The sequence below is a fragment of the Pleurodeles waltl genome, chromosome 1_2, assembly GCF_031143425.1.
Source record: "Pleurodeles waltl isolate 20211129_DDA chromosome 1_2, aPleWal1.hap1.20221129, whole genome shotgun sequence".
NCBI classification, from domain to species: Eukaryota; Metazoa; Chordata; class Amphibia; order Caudata; family Salamandridae; genus Pleurodeles; species Pleurodeles waltl.
The window spans coordinates 926642116-926665009 of NC_090437.1; the positions used below are offsets into that span (position 1 = coordinate 926642116).

General features: G+C 44.1%; 1 protein-coding gene across 1 annotated transcript in view; it reads left to right on the top strand.

The window, feature by feature from the left end:
• The window catches only part of FGL1 (fibrinogen like 1), a 251440-nt gene that overhangs the window by 86541 nt on the left and 142005 nt on the right, over window positions 1–22894 (top strand). The gene's annotated exons all lie outside the window — the stretch shown is intronic.

Sequence of the window (22894 nt, forward strand, 5' to 3'; positions counted from 1 at the left end):
GTTGCAAACAGGAAGGTCTTTCAAGATCAAACACTTCCTCCACGTAATCCGAATTTTGTTCCTCAAACTGCGCTTCAGACCTATGAGCTGTCATCCTAGAGGAGCAACCGCTAACTCCAGGACTGGGGTTCCTCTACTGCCCTCCCAAGCAGACTTTGTTTCCAGGGCTCCCACAACCCAGGCCTATCTCAGGTACTTGGATGCTCAAGGGCTCTGCTTCCTCTCTTCCTCTAGCTCTTATACGTGTGTGGCATGTATTTTTATTTTTTCAGCCATGCTCACTGCTGTGACGGAGTGGCCCTCAGATTCACTGTGCCAAGTATAGGCCCCCAATTTCGTGAGCAGGCCTCACAGTTAGTGCCTGCCACTGCCCGATAGGCACTGTAAGTAGGGGTGTGGGGATGCTGCAGCACCCCCAGAAATAATCATGCTGGAGTTCAGAAGGTGAAAGATCAATAAAAATGGCTTTACATTTTATGTATACCTTGTCACCTTTGCTGCGTACAAACATAAGGGTCACTGCGTACAAACATAACGGCCAAATGTCAGGCTACGTGTTCTGACAGATTGCTTTTTATTTAGAAACTGAGGAACTTTTATTTCTCGGACTGCAAAGTGAGAGTATTTTGTAAAAGTGATCTAGGTGACAATCCTGATGTGCTGCAGAAAGTGAAAGGAAGGGCTGCGGGATGTCATTTGTTTTGGAACAACAACATTTAAATACCACTAAATGCTCTATGCACATATTGTAAATTGTATTAGGAATTAGGAAAGTACAAATGAAGCACATTTGTTTAATTCATAAGTGTGATGGAAACAAAGATTTTAACAGGAACAGGAACAAATCAAGATATTTTACTTGATGATGGTGGAGTGGAAACTACAGGGGACTCCACACGTTAAGAGACTGATGTATCCGGAAACATGAAGTCCCCACATCCCATGGGCGCAAGAGGACCTTTGAAGCGAGAAGATGTATGTGAGTTGTAATTCTATCAACAGGTTATCAATATTTTTGGTTGTCATTCAGTTTGATAGGAGTCAATAGTGAGATTGTTGATATAGTTTAAATGATTTTTTTCAGTAGTAGTAGTTACATTCTTGATTATCATTTTATAAAACTTCCAAAGCAAATGACAGAACAAAGCATAAAGCATGTTCCATAAAGTTTTTCCCTATTCTAAGCTAGATATAGTTAAATAGAATTTCAGCAGAACCGATAAAGATTTTGAGGTATGAGAGGTGGAAGCATAAGCTGTAATAGAACTGCCCATAAAGAGAAATTCCAGAAACTCAGTAGAGTAACAGCTTAAGTTTAAAGCATAAATCAAGGTCTTCCCAAAATGAATCTGAGAAATATTAGCAAAGAGTCTTAGTCAGAATGTATCTTAGTCAAAGTGCTCTCGAGAAAGTCAGCGAGCGGTCTAGAAAAGGCTCTCTGAGGAGAAGAGTCTGGTCTGGGTTCCCTCTATCTCTGATCTGGAAACAAAACGTTTCAACAAAAATTTTACTTTTAATAACGTGTCATGATGATAACTTCTGATTCCAACTAATGAGAAGATGATATCTTCATGGGAACAGGACAGCTTTCCTTGATTTTGTTTTTTCTTAAAAACTATTTTTTTTATTTTCAAACTGTGCTCATCATACATGCCATATAACCATGCTTGTTGCTTCTAGTATAACACTTGTGGCTGTAATATCCACTGTGACAGTCAGTTTTAGACACTTAACATAGTTGGTAAGGACACTTTTATGGCCAGCATATATATTTCCTTTAATACCCGCTCTTCATTGGTTGATGTGTCTACCTGTCTCAGGGGTTGTACCCGCCCCATCAAACCCCTTGATATGTCTGCCATGCTCCCCACACCCTATCCCACTTCCTCTGGCAGCCGCGGCTTTGATAGATAACATCTTCAGCACATTGGCACCAGTCTAAGTCTGATTTCCACTCTGTAAGTCTGGGCGGGTCGGTGCTTCCCCATGCCCTTGCACTGTTTCTCTTGGCCTCCTGCCGCCAACCGCAGCCATATATTTTGGTGTGTAGTCAAATCCTCCTCATCCAACACTGATAAAAGGAGCCATTTTGCATCTGATGTCAGCTCAATTGACATAACTTGAGACATAGGTCCGAAATTATATATAGCACTGGCTTGCGTCATTTAACAACGCCAGCTGGGCGTTGTATTAATAGTATGGCGCAAGCCGGTGCTAAACTTGGGCTAGCCTCTTTAAAAAAGACGCTAGCCGGGTGGGGGTGGCGGTAGGGTTGGAGGGGGATGTGCATCAGAAAATAACGCTAGCCTGGTTAGAGGCAAAAAAAATGCCTCTAACCAGACTAGCAATATTTCCTATCGCACAACCTCCAAAAACATGACTCCTGTCTTAGGAAAGACAGGGGTCATGCCCACCACCCCAATGGCCAGCATAGGACACAAGTGTCCCCTGGGCATGGCAGCTGCACCCTGTGCCATGCAGGGGGCCCCAAGTTAGGGTCCCTGATGGCAAAAAAAAAAAGTTAAAAAATACTTACCTGGACTTACCTGGGATGGGGTCCCCCATCCTCCGGTGTCCTTCTGGTGAGGGTGTTCTTGGAGCTTGGGGAGGGCACCTGTGGACTCATTCCATGGTATCTAACCATTGAAATGGGTCCTCAGGTCCCCTAACACCTGGTCTGACCCAGGCATTAAATAATGGTGCTAAGCAAGCTTAGTACCACTGTTTAGCCCCCTCCTCCCACCTGTGCGTCAGTTTAGCACAGGGGGATAAATATGGGGCTATTGGGATAGCATTATTTTTTGGATGGGAACGCTTACCTTGCATCTCGTTGATGCAAGGTAGGTTCACCCATCCAAAAAATGGTGCAAACTCCTATATTTTGTCATTAGACGTGTCTAACATCAAAATATAAATATGGAGTTAGGTTTGCGCCGAATTTGCGTAAAAGCAATTACGCAAATTTGGTGCAAAAGGAGTATAAATATGGGGCATAGTTTCCACCACCCCTTTCCAATAAATCTGTATTATCAGGCACTCCCAGAGGATATGATAGAAGGTGCCTTCAAGTCCACATCCCCAAAGGCATGTCGACGTGGGCACTCTGCCTATCTTGGCCAGTCGAGTTCTGGAGAAATAGGATCTGTGTAGTATTTTAAGCTGGACTAATCTAAACCGTGTGCATATTGCTATTTCAGGTGGGCTTTGAGTTGCTTCAGACCATTCCTCATCTTTAAGATCCCTCAGATCCCTTGCCCATGCTTCTCTCAACTTCTTCCACAGGTCAGGAGACTTAAAGACTAGTTTTCGATAGATAACGGTGATCGCTTTACTCAGAATATATTCCAGTAAAAGCCAATCCTCAAGTGGCAATAACTCTGGTAGCTGCCCCCCCTCAAATATGTGTCACCGCATTGCATGTCCCAGGTGTATATACCTAAAATGTTCTGAGTTTGCCACCTCAAATTCTTACCTAAGGGATTCAAATGTTATGTATGCCTGATCCTTCCACACATCACCCAGATGTTCAATACCTATGGTTTCCCAATTCTTGAAACCTTTCAATCTCCCCACCTCACTAAGCTGATCACTATCCCATAAGGGTGTCCTGCCTGTGAGCCTGTCGTTCCAGCCCAGCAGTTTATTGGCCTCCCTAGATGCTCAGACTTCTGCCTGAGTGTGGTCTGGTAGTCATCGTTCCCTTTCCTTCCGGTAAAGGATCGCTTCATAACCGCTATGGCCCATTGCAGCTCTGTCCACTCTATGCGCCTGTTCTTGGCTGTCAGAAAAGACCCAGTCTTTGGTCACCATCATTTGTGTTGCCTAGTAGTACTTCTTTTTTTCTGGAATCGCAAGTCCCCCATCATATACCCCCGCAGAAGTTTGGCTAAGGCAATACGTGGTGTCCCCCGTCATAGTAGGGATCTAACTTCATGGTCTATTTTCTGAAAGAAACTCTGGGGGATCTTGTATGGAGTATTTTGCAGTACGTATATCAGACGTGGCAATGTCATCATCTTGTATAGTGCTGCATGGCCCATCGGGGACAGAGGGAGAATGCTCAAGTGGACAACATCATTTTTCAGCCTCTCCAAATGTGGAAACAGGTTCTTACTCAGGAATTCCTGTGGGTCCCTAGTGATATATATCCCAAGGTACATAAACCTGGCTTCAGTCAAGGGCACCACACATCCCTCTCGGAGCCACGTATCACCTCCCAACATAGGGAAGATCAATGATTTTGTCCAATTAATTCTATATCCTGAGTAGGTGCCAAAAATGTCAAAGCTATGCAGAACTCTTCTTATTGAGTGGGTTGAGTCAGACAAATAAAGCAAAATATCATCTGCATAGAGTGAAATGCACTCCTCCCTGCTCCCACCACAAGTCACCCCTCGTATCAATGGATCTTGTCTCATCTAGGCCGCTAATGGCTCAAGGGCCAATGCAAATATCATTGTGGAAAGTGGACACCCCTGTCTTGTGCCCTTATTTAATGCAAATGCCTGAGAAACTGTCTCATTGACCCTCACTCTGGCCAGGGGCTTCTGCTATAAGAGTCGGACCCATCCCCAGAACTTCGGTCCAAATCCTAGCCGTGCGAGCAGGGCAAAAATATAGTTCCATTCAATACTATCAAATGCCATTTTCACATCAACAGACATTGTCACTGTCTGGTCTGACCTCACCCGAGCAGTCTCATGGAGCACCCCAAACAATTGTCTCAAATTGAGGCAGGTGCTTTTGTTTGACACCAATCCTGATTGATATAACAAAAAAAAGATATAACAAAAAGTGTTTTGGTCCCTCTGGGGGAAGGATATAAATTAACCCCCACGACAGTGGTTGTACCATAAAGAACTTTCTGTATTGATGAGGTTTGTGAGTAATATATCACATTTATTAGAAACTTAAATTCAACAATTTAAAGTGAAGTAATCGAGGTGCTCCTGAATGTTGGCGCAGTGTGAGTGAATTATGTGTTAGTATAAGTGTTGCAGTGCTATTTACATGAAAACTAAAACCAAACTGTGGTTAAAAGCATGAGGTCTCAAATAAGCCCCTATTACTATAGGTACTGTGAGCCTGCTGAATTTTTCAAATGTCAATCCACAATTTCTAATACAATGTCGACGTTTTGATGCCAGTCAAAGAAATCAATTCAGGCTGGTCATCATCAGGACACATTATTGAAATAGGAAGCACCCCTATTTGATTGTACTGACACACATCCTAGTCGTGTTAACAATAAAACTATACCAATTCGCCTACCATCTCATGTAGCCCTGGTGTGTTGTTAATAATACCACTTTTTTACTTTGCCATCTAATGGCTTCAGGAAGGTCTTAGATCGTTCCATGAAAATGAGCCAAGTGTTTAAAGTCCTTTAAAAAAACTTATTGACGTGGTCCTATCTTAAAGTTAAGGATCTGCAGCCCTGATTTAATCGGGTTAAATGCTTTGACTGGTAGTCCTGTGGGATCTCTTGACCAAGAAAAAGTTGGACAATCGGTTAGGTTTCAGGGTGTTTAGGATCAGATCCTCTAAGCAGAGGTCCACACTTGGGCCCTCCACACCCTCTGGAACCCCTACCACTCGGATGTTGTTGTGCCGGGCCCGTCCTTCTTGATCTTTCAGCCTGGCATTTATAACCAAGTTCTGCTTCTGCAGGACCGCCACCTGTTCCTCCATCCGCTTTGCTGTCGCCTGCAAGTCATTTATGTTCCCCTCTGCCTTTGTTACCTTCTCTGAGATTTTACCCAGGTCAGCACGCGATAAGCCAACATCAATCATTACTGTGTCCAGTTTAGGCTCTAACATACCATTAAGATCTTGGATTTCGGACATTATTTCACGCAGTGAAGGCTCAGCCACACTTTCGACTATCTGGCTCCCTTCTCTCCCCACCATATCCTCTATGCGTCATCATGGTCATTGTGTATTTGTCAAATTTATTGGATTGTGTTGGGTTACTGCCTCGATTACTGCCCATGTCCATATGATCTTCTTGAGTGGGCCCCTCACCCCTAGGTCCGCCTGGACACCGCACTCATGTTTCACTGTATGGACTAGGGCAGCGCTCACTTCAGGCGAGGTTGGATATGTCCCACTTGCCGCCATCGGTTTGGCACAATATTGCAGTTGCCTCACATTACTCCCAGTGCTTTTGCAATAATAAGGCTAAAAGAAGGTAGGCAGCAGGACTTCTTACTCCACTTGCTACCTGGGGATTTGGTGTCCTCTCAATCAGCTCCGGGGGAGTTTCAGGGGGTTCAGTGTCCCCGGAGTCTTACGGTCCCAAATGTTGATGGAGTGGGGGGGAAGCACCCCCGCCAATCACCGCCACTAATTGATTGTAGGTCAGTTGGTCCCTCCCTGGGCCCTGGTGCAGTTCTTCTCCACTGCCCCGGGATGTCGCTTACGTCCGCTGTGGTCACCCCCTCAGGCCTCGGCTCTCTCCATGTTTGCCGATTGCGGCCTCCTCGCGGCTATCGGTTTGGGCCGCAGCTTGCTTTTCCAGCCCCAGGCCGATGATCTATCCACGCCCCCAGGCTCCCAGTGAGCACCTTCCAGTTGTGCCCACCCCAAAGCCCCGGGGAGGGGGTTGATGCGCGGGGGGAATGGGGACTCACCTGGGGCCGCGCTCCTCACCAGTCTGGGACCTCCACGGGCCCCCGCCGCCTCCTCCGCTCCAAGCTGGTTAGTCCAGGCACTCCAATGGGCCGGATCTGTTCTGGTCGCACAGACCTCTGTCTCTCACCCAGTTTGCTTGTTCCTCGTGGGAAAGGGGCCGCAAGACCGCCTTCTCCTGTGGAGCCCTAGGGCGCCAGACTCATCCACACCGTCTTGCCGCCTCTTCTTGTCGCCATATCCCGTAGCTCGGGCCGCCAATCAGGAGCAGAGTCAGTCTCCCAGCAATACTGGGTGTTAATACATGCGCTTTGTGGAGGGAACTGGTCAGATATTTAACGTATTGCAGGGGATATGTCACTATCAGCTACGGTGCCATCTCAGTGCACTGCCATTTTCTCCTGCGGGTAGCCACGCCCCCCATCTTTCCTTGATTTAGCAAGTTTAACAAAGAACCTTTTAATCACAAGATACATTCAATTATGTTTTGCAACATTATCAATATTTCACTGTTTTCTCTCAGCATTATGCTCTATGAGAAAAAACAAGGTAAGCACAATCTATTCCATAATGACATCACTCCAGTACTCTTACACCTTCAGTGACAGAGCCTTTGCATAAAGAAACAACTTTAAGAGTAATTTATAATTACAGTCATTTTTACATGGGTCGAATGGGTGAGAAAGCTAAGACCTAACACTTTCTCCATTCATTTTACTGTTGCAATAAGGCATTTGCCTCATAAAAGGATATACACTTATGACTATGACATGGGTCAGAGTTAAACAAAGAAGTCAGGAAAGAAAGAAATAGAAATGCATCAGACAGTGTTTTCTCCAGATAAATACATATCTTCATGCAAGCTCTGCACACAGCCACGTTTTTAAAGACTAATATATTAAGGTTTACATGACATCATATAGATTAATTATGCCTCTGTTCAATTAGTAAAAACTCTTTCACACTGATGCACAAAGGATAAATATGCGCTGAAACCTGATTTTTGCCATTATCATTTTTGTGCTATATAATTTTATGGGTAAAACTGCATGTCTATGAAAATTGAATGGCCTATTCGCTGGAAAATATGCTGTCTGTAAATGACAGTGCACTACCTCACAAGTGCTCCAAAATGCTCCGCCAGCTACATACCACACCCTTATCACCCTACTGCCGAATTGGCATGGCTCATTTGCTACACTTGTTTTTTGTGTGACGTTTTGGATTTTTCACAGTCTGTATGACCAGAGCCAGCATTTGCTAAGATAGTGCCCTGGGCATGGGAGGAGAGAAATTTGGTGCCCTTGCTGAACGTAGTGAATTAAAAGAGGCAGCAGAGGGCCCCTTTTGTGTTCACTGGCCAGTACCTGGATGAGCAGCGACTGGCCCCTGAACACAAACATCCCTGGACCTTCTCCACCTCTCGTTCATTAGTCAGTACCTGGATGAGCAGCGACTGGCCCCTGAACACAAACATCCCTGAACCTTCTCCAACTCTCCTACATCACTGATAGCATAGCTGCCTCAAGCAGACCATGGTTTTGTTGATGTGTGTCACAGAGGTCAGAGGGTGAAGGAAGGGCAAGGAAGGGGGCTTAAGGGCGTTACAAACTTCGCCTGTGGTATAATAATGAAGGACTAAAACCACTTTAAACTGGCAAATCAGACAGCAATGAACAGGCAGGGACAAGGACAACGCTGGAGCAATATAAGAAAGGCGCTGTTGTTGGCACAATCATAATGCAGATAGCGCCATGTGCCCCTCACAATACTAGCGCCGTCGGCCTGAGCCCTGCTCTCCCATGCTAAAGGCCGGCCCTGCCTATGACGTCAGTGACGTAACATTGTTCCCGCACCAGTGCACTACCCAACGCTAACTCATCTCCGAAGGTGAGCCAAAGCTCAGGGGAGCAGAGCTAATTGGGCACTGAGAGAGAAGGCGGCCATCTCCCCGCTCTGCTGGCCCTGCCCCTTCTACAAACTATTTCAAAGACCCACATGCACAAGACTAAATTGTGTTATATTCTGCAACCAGTCTAGCACGTGTGCAAACTTTAGTAAATAAGGAGCTAAGTATATACGCAGCAGATTACAGGACTGGGTATAAAACCGAGGTAGCACCAATCTGCGCCTGTGAACAGGCACAGAACGAGTTAATGCGATACTGACATCTCCCGTAAAGACACAGTTTTCTTTGGAGCATTTCTTTTTTCACAGTTAATCTTGTGACATTTTCACTGTAGCATGGGTCAACCAATAACGCACCATTCCTTGAGTAAACAAAAGAACACACGAGACAGTTATTCGAACTTCAACTGACATGGAACATTTCTAAAGAAGGCTTCATGTTGAAGGAAATCTCATTTTGTTTTCTTTTTTGCGTTTCTAACAGTAAACACATACTGCCAGTGGAACAGCCTACGAGTTTTGAAAAATGCCTGTAGGGATGAGAAATCGAGGCCCCTCCTCTGTAGGTCACCTTACATCTTGGCACAGCAATCTGTTTTTGGTCTGGAGCATGTTATTTTCTTATGTTACTCATTTCCTCTGGGTTTGGAAAAAATACGTGTTTGCGGGGTTTGAAGTGGCCTGGAAAAGGAACACAGCGTATTCAGTTTTCCAGAGGCAATCACTGAAGCTAGCTAATAAGCTGTGCCTGTTCCAGCAGAAATTGGAAACCTTACTAACAGTTTGTTTTTATTGAAGAATGACAGGAAAGTGGATGCACAATATTTTGGTTTCGGATTCCTATATGAAATACTTCTCTGAGGAGAATTCAGAACGTTAATTTGCTGGGGTCATTATTGTTGCATAATGATCAAATAAAACGTGAAGATCGTTTTTAAGCAAAATCCGTTTTAATGATGGAAAGTATATGATTCATCTGGAAGGTCTGGTAGCCCTAGGACTCGTGAAGAAAATAACATAGAACCTTAGAAATATATTCCTCAGATCTTTTTCAATAACAATCCCAAGTATGTTTTCATTTTTATTGGAAAAACACAGGTTTATTAAATGTAAGCGTGTACTACCACATGCAGCATAGAAGTCTTTCTTCTAGAGAGAAGCGTAAAGCAGCGAACTCGGATATATTTTGTGGTACTACATAACACAGTTACAGATGCAACGAGGTACACATATAAGAGATAAACAGGGCCACTGTAATTATGCAGCAAAGGAGGCCCAATGTATGATGCAGAGTTGCCTAGATTATGCAGCAAGAAAAGGTGATTTATGAGATCCCTCTCTAATCCAGTCCACCCCTCTCCAATTAATGCACCCCACACAATCCAATCCACCCACTCCAATCCAATCTAACCCACTCCAATCCAATGCACTCCGCTCCAATCCACCCCATCCCAATCTAATCCAACTCACCTCACCCCAATCAGTCCACTTCACCCCAATCCACCCTACCCGTATCCAACCCACCACACTTAATCCAATCCATAGCATTCTAATGCACCCCCCAATGACCCCATCCAATCCAATCCACCTCACTCCAATCCATTCCACTCCAATCCACTCCACCCCACCCCAATCTGATCCCCCAATCCGATCAACCCCACTCTAGTCCACCCCACTCCAGTCCAATTCACCTCACCCAAATCCAATCCACTCCACCCCACTCAATCCAATCTACCCCTCCAGTCCTTCCTACTCCAATCCATCTCACCCCATTTCAATCCACTTCACTTCACCCCACTCCAATCCACCCCACTGCAACCCACCCCAATCTACCTCATTCTACCCCAATCCAACCTACCCCATCCCAGTTCAGTCCACCACACTCCAATCCAATCCATCCTGCCACCCTCCCCTATACAACCTACCCCACTCCAATCCAATTAACCGCAATTCAGCCCACCCCACCCCACGCCAATCCAATCTACTCCACTCCAATCCAATTCACTACAATCCACAACATCCCGATCCATTTTACTGCAATCCACCCTGCTCCAATCCACCCCGCTCCAATCCAATCCAACCCAACCCACCTGGCTCCAATCTAATCCACCCCACCCCACCTCACTGCAATCCAGTCCATCTCACTGCAGCCCAACACACCACACCACAATCCAATCCACCCCACCCTACTTCAATTCACCTCACTCCAATCCAATCCACCCCACTCACTCCAATCCATCCAGTCCATCCCACTCCAATTCAACCTACTCCACTCCACTCCAATGAATACAATCCACCCCACTCCAAGCCAATCTAATCTACCCCACTTCAATCCAAACCACCCCACTCCAATCCAATCCCCCCAGCCATATCACTCCAATCTAACCCACCCCACTTGAATCCACCCCAATCCAATTCACCTCATCCCATTTCAATCAACCCCACTTCAATCCAATCCGCCCACTCCAATCTACCCCACTACATTTGATCCATCCACTCTACCCCAATCTAATCCACCCCACTCTACTTCAATTCAATCCAGTACCTCAATCCACTCCAACCCACTTCACCGTCTTCCACCCCACTACACTCTACGACTCTCTCTGTCACTGAACTCTACTCCCCCTCTACGACACTCTACTCCCCTACACTGCCCTTCGACACTCCAACAAATCCACTCTACAACACTCTACTCCCCCGCTCCACTCTAACACTCCACACCACTATCTTTTAAGTATGCTGAACAGCAGCCACACTGGTGTACAAAACTAATAGAATTTGTCGGGATGCATATTGTGCATGAATGCCAAAGTATGGGTTTATGTGTGAAATGCTTCTTGAATCAGACAGAAAAATAAATGTACGTTTGAAAGAATGCAATATACTAATGAATATTCTTTAGACACAAGCCTGTGATATGCCTTGTGCCACCTGCCTCAATTTGAGTCCTATGAGACTAAAGGAAAATTGTCATTGTGGATTAAGACAGTTCACTGTCTTTGTATGTTTCCAACTCACAGGGGCCTCTGCAGGCGTCGGTATTAGAGCTCCACGTGGGGCTGTAGAAGTCAGGTCTGGCACAGGGGTTCTGATTGCATCCATTACTGCCCTCCTTCTCACCTGCCTTAGCTTCCTCACTGGCCATCTTTCAATGGCACCTGGCTCTTGAAGAGAGACTATCTTTCCTCTAGCTGCTGCTCAAAACATTATTTTCTGGGTCCTGTACTCAATACTGTGCTTGCACAGCTGATTTGAGTTTTCATTGTGAAGAATGCTAACAAAATTGATTTCTTTTTGTTTGCGGAGATAAGATGCATGACCTCTTCTCCACAGTCCCATTCACCACAATATCACTTTAGTTCTCCTCTGAGGACATCTGAGCATCCCAGGTAAAATGTGGACGCGCAAAGGTGCTTCTAGTGACCACTTCCATGTCAGACCCTGTCCGAGTCTGACATGTGAACTCTTCTACTTAACCAGTGGCCGACGCCCACACTACCTCCCTGGTGCTGGTCACAACCAGTAGCCGACACCAGGGAGGGGGTTAATAAAAGGATTTTTTTTTAAAAAATTATTTCCGGGAGACACAGAAGCTTTTCCGTCTCTCCCCACCACCCTCCACCCACCCCTTTGTGACGTCAGCGCACCGCACCGCTACGATAGCTCGTGATCTCGCCTCCCCAGGAGCTAAATTTTATTAAAAAAAATAAAAAGAAATGGACAGGGGGTCGCCCGTGGGCAGGGCGACCCCCTGTGGGGGCAATTTTTTTTTTATAGTTGTTGTAGGGTTTCCCTGGGGGCCATTTTGGCCCCCAAAGAAACCATACAACTACTAAAAAATATATAGATATATATAGATATATCTATCTATATATATAGATATATCCATGTAGATATATCTATCTACATGGATATATCTATAGATAAATCTATATATATACATCTATATATATATATGTATATATATAGATCTATCTATAGATATATCCATGTAGATATATATATATAGAGATATACTTACTTGACTTTTTTATTGCTGCCTAAAAGCTACAGTTGAAATGCGTCACTTGAAGTATGTGCATTGCTTTGAAGACGCAAGCTGCAACTGCAAGGCAACTGGTAGCAAATATATATATATATACATATATATATATAGATCACTTTTGTCAATACATGTGTGGTTTCCCTGGGGGCTGCGATCGGCCCCCAGGAAAACCAGACCCACATATAAAAGTGATCTATATATATATATGTATATATATATATATATTTGCTACCAGTTGCCTTGCAGTTGCAGCTTGCGTCTTCAAAGCAATGCACATACTTCAACTGACGCATTTCAACTGTAGCTTTTAGGCAGCAATAAAAAAGTCAAGTAAGTACTGTGATTATGTTTCTGCTACAAAAGGATCAGACTTTTGTCTGATGGCAGTTTTAGTGCCATAAAGAAGCGCAGAAGGTTTATATGCCTACTGCAAAGAGCAAATCTGTATTTTATGTAAATAGCTGAGTACATTAGTAAAGTCAGCCATTACCTGCGCTATAATACAAATGAAATGTATGTGCGGGGTGGAGGGCGGCTATGGAGAGATGAAGGGCACTTTTGCTGGGTGGTAATGAGGGAATCCGAGGAGGAGGGAGTGGGAGCACCAATAATGATTGTTGGACTGGGCGCAGGAGGTGCTAAAGACTGTGACGAATGGTATGTGACAAGGTGTTGTTTGAGTGTCTTGAAAGAACGTGCTGATTGTGGGAAGAAGCGCAGGTAAGGTGGCCTCTACTGTTGCACGTATCTCACACACACCATCGATTTTGTGACTGTCGACGTAGGCTAGTGTTTTAGAGCAACAGTTTAGCCAATAGCAGAGAAGGCATCTTGATGGATGACTGCTGCCGTCACTTGGGTTATAGAGGACAGCTCTGACATAGGATCAGAGACTGAGACATCAGATACTGAGACAGCATCTGAGGGATAGGACAATGGCGTAGACTCTGGGAGTGATTTTTCAGTCGGAGGAGTCCCATTCGATAACTCCTCTTCCAGTAAATTATGAGGGAGGTGATGAGGACAGTCCTGCTGTCCCTTCGCAAGCACAGTCTGTGCAACGGGGTAATAGTGGGTTAGCCCAACCCAGAGAGCAGGTGAATGCGGCGGCAAGCAGAGAGAGAGAGTGCTCTCTTGGGAGCTTCCCAATTTAGTTCAGCCCCAAATTCCATCGCCCAAATCGTATTGTGGAGACATCAAAATGATCTATCACAAAACAAACTGGTTTTGTAAGGCAGGCACCTGTGTTTTTGGTCCTGGGTTCGGCGGCCATATAGAGAAACATACTAAACCCAAACATTTCTGGAAACTAGACATTCGGGGGAGTCCACAGAAGTGTGACTTGTGTGGATTCCCCAAAGTTTTCTTACCCAGAATACCCTGCAAAGCTGAAATGTTGAATAAAAACTCTATTTTTCTCGCCTTTCTGTCACACAAACTACAGGAATATGCTAGGATCCACAAAATTCCTACCACCCAGTGACTCCTCACCTGTCCTGATAAAAACACTACCCCACTTGAGTGCCTATACTGAGTGCCTGCGTCAGGAATGGATCACTCAAGGGTCAACAGCTGCCTCATGTAAGGACCAACATTGACCGTTGTGTGATGTATTCCTGTCGCTGGCACCAGTCCTACCCATACAAGTGAGGTACCATTTTTACCAGGAGACTTGGGGGAAAGCTGGGTGGAAGGAAATTTGTGGCTCCTCTCAGATTCGAGAACTTTCTGTCACCGAAATGTGAGGGAAAAGTGTTTTTTTAGCCACATTTTGAGGTTTGCAAAGGATTCTGGGTAAAAGAACCTGTTCAGAGCCCGACAAGTCACCCCATCTTGGATTCCCCTAGGTCTCTAGTTTAAAAAAATGCACAGGTTTGGTAGGTTTCCCTAGGTGCCGGCTGAGCTAGAGGCCAAAATCTACAGGTAGGCACTTTGCAAAAAACACCTCTGTTTTCTGTCAAAAAATGGGATGTGTCCACTTTGTGTTTTGGGGCATTTCCTGTCGCGGGTGCTAGGCCTACCCACACAAGTGAGGTATCAATTTTATCAGGAGACTTGGGGGAACGCTGGGTGGAAGGAAATTTGTGGCTCCTCTCAGATTCCAGAACTTTCTGTCACTGAAATGTGAAGAAAATATTTTTTTTTTGCCAAATTTTGAGGTTTGCAAAGGATTCTGGGTAACAGAACCTGGTCAGAGCCCCACAAGTCACCCCATCTTAGATTCCCCTAGGTGTCTAGTTTTAAAAAATGCAGAGGTTTGGTAGGTTTCCCTAGGTGCCAGCTGAGCTAGAGGCCAAAATCTACAGGTAGGCACTTTGCAAAAAACACCTCTGTTTTCTGTCACAAAATGTGATGTGTCCACGTTGTGTTTTGGGGCATTTCCTGTCGCGGGCGCTAGGCCTACCCACACAAGTGAGGTACCATTGTTATCAGGAGACTTGGGGGAACGCTGGGTGGAAGGAAATTTGTGGCTCTTCTCAGATTCCAGAACTTTCTGTCACCAAAATGTGAGGAAAAAGTGTTTTTTTGGCCACATTTTGAGGTTTGCAAAGGATTCTGGGTAACAGAACCTGGTGAGAGCCCCACAAGTCACCCCATCCTGGATTCCCCTAGGTGTCTAGTTTTCAAAACTGCACAGGTTTGGTAGGCTTCCCTAGGTGCCGGGTGAGCAGGGTCTAAAATCTACAGCTAGGCACTTTGCAAAAAACACGTCAGATTTCAATGTAAAAATGTGATGTGTCCATGTTGCATTTCCTGTCGCGAGCATTAGGCCTACCCATGCAAGTGAGGTACCATTTTTATCGGGAAACTTGGGGAAACACAGAATAGCAAAACAAGTGTTATTGCCCCTTGTCTTTCTCTAAATTTTTTCCTTCCAAATGTAAGACAGTGTGTAAAAAAGACATCTATTTGAGAAATGGCCTGTAATTCAAATGCTAGTATGGGCACCCCAGAATTCAGAGATGTGCAAATAACCACTGCTTCTCAACACCTTATCTTATGCCCATTTTGGAAATAAAAGGTTTTCTTGATACCTATTTTTCGCTCTTTATATTTCAGCAAATGAATTGCTGTGTACCCGGTATAGAATGAAAACCCATTGCAAGGTGCACCTCATTTATTGGCTCTGGGTACCTAGGGATCTTGATGAACCTACAAGCCCTATATATCCTCGCAACCGGAAGAGTCCAGCACACATAACGGTATATTGCTTTAAAAAATTGCAGGAAAAAGTTACAGAGTAAAACGTGGAGAAAAATGGCTGTTTTTTTCAGCTCGCTTTCAATATTTTATTTATTTCAGCTGTTATTTTCTGTAGGAAAACCTTGTAGGATCTACACAAATGACCCCTTGCTGAATTCAGAATTTTGTCTACTTTTCAGAAATGTTTAGCTGTCTGGGATCCAGGATTGGTTTCACACCCATTCCTATCACTAACTGGAAGGAGGCTGAAAGTACCAAAAATAGTAAAAATGGGGTATGTCCCAGTAAAATGCCAAAATTGTGTTGAAAAATGTGGTTTTCTGATTCAAGTCTGCTCGTTCCTGAAAGGTGGGAAGATGGTGATTTTAGCACCAGAAACCCTTTGTTGATGCCATTTTCAGGGAAAAAAAACACAAGCCTTCTTCGGCAGCCATTTGTTCCAATTTTTTTGAAAAAAACAACATTTTCACTGTATTTTGGCTAATTTCTTGGTCTCCTCCAGGGGAAACCACAAACTCTGGGTACCATTAGAATCCCTAGGATGTTGTAAAAAAAGTATGCAAATTTGGCGTGGATAGCTTATGTGGACAAAAAGTTATGAAGGCCTAAGCGCGAACTACCCCAAATAGCCAAAAAATGGCTCAGCACTGGGGGGGAGGGAAAGGCCCAGCAGCTAAGAGGTTAATAATATGAAATCCCTTCCTTCTGCTTCCTTAATCTGAAGTCCAGTTAATTGTTACAACCTTACCAATAGTTTTAGGTGGGTAAATCGTGGGTACTACGTTGTGTAACTGGAAAACCACACCTTCCTCTGGTCGCACCTACCCATTTCCTGGCTAAATCAAAAATCCTCAATCATTATTTGCTTAGTTAGGAAGCAATGTCTTCTTCCTGTAGCCACTTTCGGGTGGATCTCATAGCACTCCACATTCTTTGTGTGCATCTTCATCTGTGATCCATAAGTAGCCTTTGCTGCCAGTACCACCCTCAGACACTGCCTATTCCAGAAGGCATGACATTTCCAATGATGCCTATTCCGGATAAGCACAAAGACCAATTCGAAATGTGCATATGGGGTTCAAATTGCTGACATTAGCCTTGTGTGCTTACAGACATTTGCAGTAAAATCACACACACACCATATGTTATCATTAATGCTCAATTGCAAGATGTATATGCTTTTTAAAGCAGAGATCTGTTTGATAGTTTGAGGCCCTGACCAAGGATAGCAATATCCTTGTGACATTTCGAAATTCTGCCATGTGTGACAGCACCACATGCCACACTCTCTCTCTAACTGGAGTTGCCACGATGGAAGCAACTATGAACACCCCAATCCACATAAGCCTACTGAGGGCATGGTGCATGTTGCAGAAGAAGGCAATGTCACGCCAATTTACTGTTATCGATTTGTATATTCACACTGGGTGTGAAATTGACATGTCATTCTTAGTGTTACTCTTGGCAGTACCAACGGAGCACCAGCTGTTACCACAACACCAGCTATAGGGCAGAGAGAGTGGTCCCTGAGGTGGACCTACTCATCAGAGAAAGTTACAGCTTCCATTCAGATGAGTGCAAGCAAAGGAACCACCATCTCAACACTTTTAAGAACAGTATCGTAGGGGAGTAAGGGAATGAGATGCAGAGGGAGATTTGGAGAAAGGGAGACTGGGCGGGAGGAAGACAAAGATAAAGGAAAGCGGGGAACAAAATGGGGGAAGGAGAAGGAGGTCACTGAGACAGAGAAGGAAATTAACAACGGGAAACAGCTAGATATTAATCAATAATCATGATCTCTGCCTTTTTCTCGGTGAAGTTCCTTGAGGTACTCAGAAACCACCATGCCTCAAAAGTCCAGAAGACTCCAAACAATGAGCTGCATGCACAGACATGCCCCTGCCTCTTTACTTATTTGTCTTGGATGATACTATCCAAGCGTGGGAGATGTATGTATTGAGTTCCAGCTGCATTACAGTGACACAGAATGTACCTGAGTGCACATCAGGCAGAAGAGTTTTAAATAGAGGCCAAGTGAGCCTGCCTCCCTCCATCCACACCCTACACGAGTCGCAGCACACACGTACCACCTGCTCAGCCACAGCATACGTGTTTCTCCAGCTGCAAGTAACAACAAGCATTTGCAATGCAACGGGTCTCGCGTTTGCTCATGTTAGAGCTGATAGCTTTGTAAACTCCTAACCTGACTTTTCACCTATTGGCAAAAGTGCATTTATGTACGTAACCCGAAAAAGTGCAATTAACTATGTAAAGCGCTCGACTTCTGCCAAGCGAAATCGCGCTAGTAAATTAGAGAAAAAGTAGTCCACTAGCGGACAGAAAACAGCGAGCCTCGCATGTTTTCTGTACATGGTCGATGCGCTCAAGGAGGGCTAGCCGCCGGAAAAGGCATGACGTATGCATGCCTTCAACTAATGAAAGCAAGCAGATTTTATTAGGCAAGCCCACGAACCAATGAAAAACACTGACGTGACGTCAACAGGGCTCCGAGCCCTTTTCTAGACACTAAAGCGTCTTGCTGCGATACACATGCGCAAGCGCATGCAACACAGGCTCAACCCTAAAAATTGACTTTCTATGTGGTTTTACGACCACTAAGCCCTCTCTCACCTAGCAATTCTGCATCCCATTGGGTTTAACTAATAATTCTGATAATGGTACAGTACTGGAGTGGTGTTGCATCATGATAGTGCAACTCGTAATCAGAGCCTAAGGCTACTGCTTTGATTATAGAGAGATTTTTTTAAATCAAATTCACTACAGAATAATTGTCCAGGCTCCTCCTGGTGTATACAGTGCTTTGAATCACACTGTTTTGGGGTTAATAGTATTACAACTTTTATATAAATTTCGGGTCAATACATTTGCAGGAACTGCATTAGTTAGTATGCTAAGTCAATGGCAGACAGTGCTGGATGTTAGTGGGAGAGGAAGGAAATGTTTCTGAATCAGTACACTAACACTGTCGTGTAAATGTACCACTGCAACTCGACAAACTGGAAGAAAGCAAGGTTGTTACAGAGAAAGGATATTATCTACCAAGGGAACTAGGGGACACATGTACGAAATTCAGGTTTTGCGACTCGCAAATTGCGAGTCACAGCGACTTGCGACTCGCAAAACCTGATGTACAACAGCGTCATTGACACTGTTTGCGATTCCCAATGGGTCGCAAATGACCTACCTCATGAATATTCATGAGGTAGGTCGCAATTTGCGACCCCATTTTGAATGGCCACCCTTACAGGGATGGTGGCCTGCTGGAGACAGCAGACCACCATGTTTGTGATTGCTTTTAAATACAGCATTTTTTTTTTTTTAATACAGCCCGTTTTCCTTAAAGGAAAACGAGATGCATTTCAAAAACAAAAAATGAAAAGTTTCCTTTTCACTTTTTCAGAACAGGCAGTGGCCCATAGGACCACTGCCTGCTCTGAAAAAATATTTTATCTACCATTCACAAAGGGAAGAGGTCTGATGGGGACCCCTTCCCGTTTGCGAATGGGTTAGCACCAGCTTGAAACTGATGCTAACTGTGATTGTGTTGCGACCGCATTCGCGGTCACAAAACAATCATACATGGGACTGCGACTCGCAATTAGGATGGGAACACTCCTTCCTGATTGTGGCTCGCAAACCCTTTTTGCGATTCGGTAAATAGATTACTGAATCGCAAAAATGTGTGTGTACATCCCAAATTGCATTTTTCAAGTCGCAAACGGCCCGATTTGCCGTTTGCGACTTGAAAAATGCATCGTACATCTGGCCCTAGGTGCGGTGTGAAGCAAGAATGATGTCTGGGAATTGGTGAAGCAAAACCAAAGTGGGCCAAGTTATGGACCTAATTATTGTATTTCACTATATACTTGAAAGACCACCTCTACAATTGAAATCTTAAGTACCACTAACAGCATCAGTCTGAAGACCTTGCTCCCAAAAGCAATCAGTGCTTCAGGTTCATAAGAGGGGGGATTATTTAAGGCCACAGTGTTCTTCCAGTGGATAATCTCAATAGTTTCCCGGTCGGAAGGGTCAGTGAGGTCAATGTTCGCCATAGACATCTACTGAGATCGCAAGACCACCAGCTTGAATGAGGGCAAGGCTAACTCAGGCCTCTCCTCACCTGATATCAGTCAATTACGCACTACTTCACTGGGCAATAATAGCACCTGTTATTTACAATGATGTGCAAAGGCAGAACAAGTTAACATTCTTATTTACTCTGAAAAGAAAAAATAAACACGAATATTAAATCTGCAAATGCAGATGTTCTACTGACTGGAACATTTATCTGAGCGCACTTTGTCCAGGGGAAGACTAGTGGTAAAATGGGATTTGCAAGAGGCTTCTGGCAAGCGCTATTGTCCTGAATAACTGAACATTTTTTGGGGAAATGCAAATGACGTCATATGTATATGCTGGTGCATATTTGCACACATGCACACCCACAGTTTCAGGTTTCGCGAGAATGTGCAAACATCAAACATACGCTATGCTGCTCAGGCACTGGTTGCACTTTTGAACTTGTCATTTTTGATGCGCTATGCACTTTTTCTCTACGCCATTTTTTCAATGTGAATCATAAATGGTGTAAATTTGTAGACATGACTGCAATAAAGCATAATGTGAATCATAAATGGTGTAAATTTGTAGACATGACTGTAATAAAGCATGATTTGTACGTCACGTCATCAAAGCTCACTAAATAGACATCAACTGCGTAGAGCAAGGCTAATTGTACAAGAATAATATCAATACAATAAAACAGTGAGCTGGGGACATATTACACACAGTGCCCTGGGACTCAAGGAGCATGCGCTCTCGCTTTTTGCGCCCCCCAGAGCACGAGAGTATTACACAAGGGACCGCAGACGCTTGTTCGGCCCCTTCTGTAATATTGACAGCACTGGCACATATGTACCATCAATGCTATCTTCAGAGGGTATTCCTTTATTTACATGGGGGCTTGGTCCCATGCAAATGAAGGAATCACTTGCCTATGCCCCTGTGCTATATTACGGACATGTGCGCAGAGGCAAACATGCCATTAGGATGTGCACTGACAGTGCCCCACATAAAGGTGGTACACTGTCACTACGCTTCCTGAGGGCAGCACTTTGGAGAGGAGAAAGAGGGTCCCATGGTCCCCCCATTTATATCCCTCTGCAGGTAGATGCAGTCACCCACTGCACCGGCCTTTAGGGGGATCGCTGACCCTTCTATAAAGTGTAGGCGGGTTGCAGCCTGTACAGAGAAACACCGAGCGGCTTTGAAGCACTATGTTTATCATAAAGGGTGCACTGTCACTGTTTTGCACCCAGCGCACCAGCTTAAAGGTATGCCACAGAGCAAACTAGAACAGTATGCCCTGTATGTAAAATGGGCCCAGATGTACTAAGGGCTTTAGTATTCACAAATCCTCTGAATCGGTGAATCAGAGGGTTTGCAAATGTAAAAACTCTTTTTCCTATGTACCAACTGCATATAGCGATTTGTACAAGTATTTCCGAATTGCTAAATGTGTTTATAAATGGATACCAATTCAGTATTTGGAAAGGGCATGCTGTGGGCGCCTCTTCCAAATACCAAATCGGTATGCTATGTATCAATGATTTGCAACCGAAATCTGCTTGTAAAACATTGATATGTTAATATTTTACTGACACCTCAAAGGAGATGGTAACCCATTTTCAAAAGGGAAAGGGTCCCATTGGGACCTCTTCCCTGCGTTGAATGTAATAAAAATGTTTGTTTAAGAGAAAGCAATGGTCCTCGGATCCTTGAATGTCTATTTGCCACACACCACTGTTGGTACTTAGGTACCACTATGACAAGCAAGGCCCCACAGACTAGTCTTATGGTGATACAAGCAAGAAAGGAATACTAGCTGCAATATATCTCTACCGTCTCCCCGGCAGTGAAAACATACTACTGTGTCTCAAAAGATTTACTTGGAAATGGGCCCTGCACACAGATGGGTAGCTTCAGGGGTTGTTTGTAGAATTACATGTCTCTAATAACTCTATTCTCTAGTAATTAGTTGGGCACAGGTGTTTTCAGTCAGGTATGATGAGGAGTCTGTGGGATTTCACCTGGGATTTTACATGCACACACACACACACATACACACACGCACACAAGGTTCACCCTCTGTCTGTTTTAAAAAATGTTGGATACTGTACAAAATATTTTAAGTGCCCCTTACAATCTGCACTCTGCTCCATTTCCACCACCTTTTAAACTTCCCTTATGCACTGCTTCTTTTATAATGTATTGTAACAGGATAGGCAGCATGGTTGTTGGAAAAACTGAAGCCCACCCCCTTAACCTTATGGACCAAGCTACGCCCCTTCCGGCATGACCATATATCATAACCATGTACAATGTGCTAGTTTTAAGGTTTATTTTTTAAGTACAAGGGGTTAGTTACAATTTCTTGTTATATCCTTAAATTAAGCCAGTTACAAACATTTGGACACATAGTTGAATTTTCTGATGGAATTGCAAATCCCGATGCACAGAATTAGTTTTTGTGCCAATTTACTCCATTGATGAAAATTCAAAAGTATGGAAAATTTTCTGTAGTCGTGAATGTTGAGCTAGGGTTCAGAAACATGGATGTTCGTAAGGGATCTCCTGATGTTCCTGTGAGGCTCAGAATGAGGAGCAGGTGAGGAAGTCAGGTAAGGAAGACAGATTTCAATAATATTCCCGCAGAATTTTGTAAATTCCGTAGAAGTTGAAAATAAATGCAAATCATGGGAGGAGTCCTATGAAGAATACATTTCTGACTTTTCTTGGCGAATTGGACCATCAATGTTTATATTTTGTTAGAAGTCTTGACACATCAATCAATGTAACTCACTATCTCTGCACAACAACCTGATTGATATCTCCTAGTTGTGGAATTTCTAATTTACGTATTGTGATTTTTGTCTAGCATCTACTATTCTCTGCTTGTATGTCAGAATCATGTACACAGAAATATCATCTGACACAATCATTGTGTCATAAATATCATTTTCAAGCTTTTCTTTATTAACTCTAAAAATGCGATATTTCTGTGGACAAAATGTAGACATGATA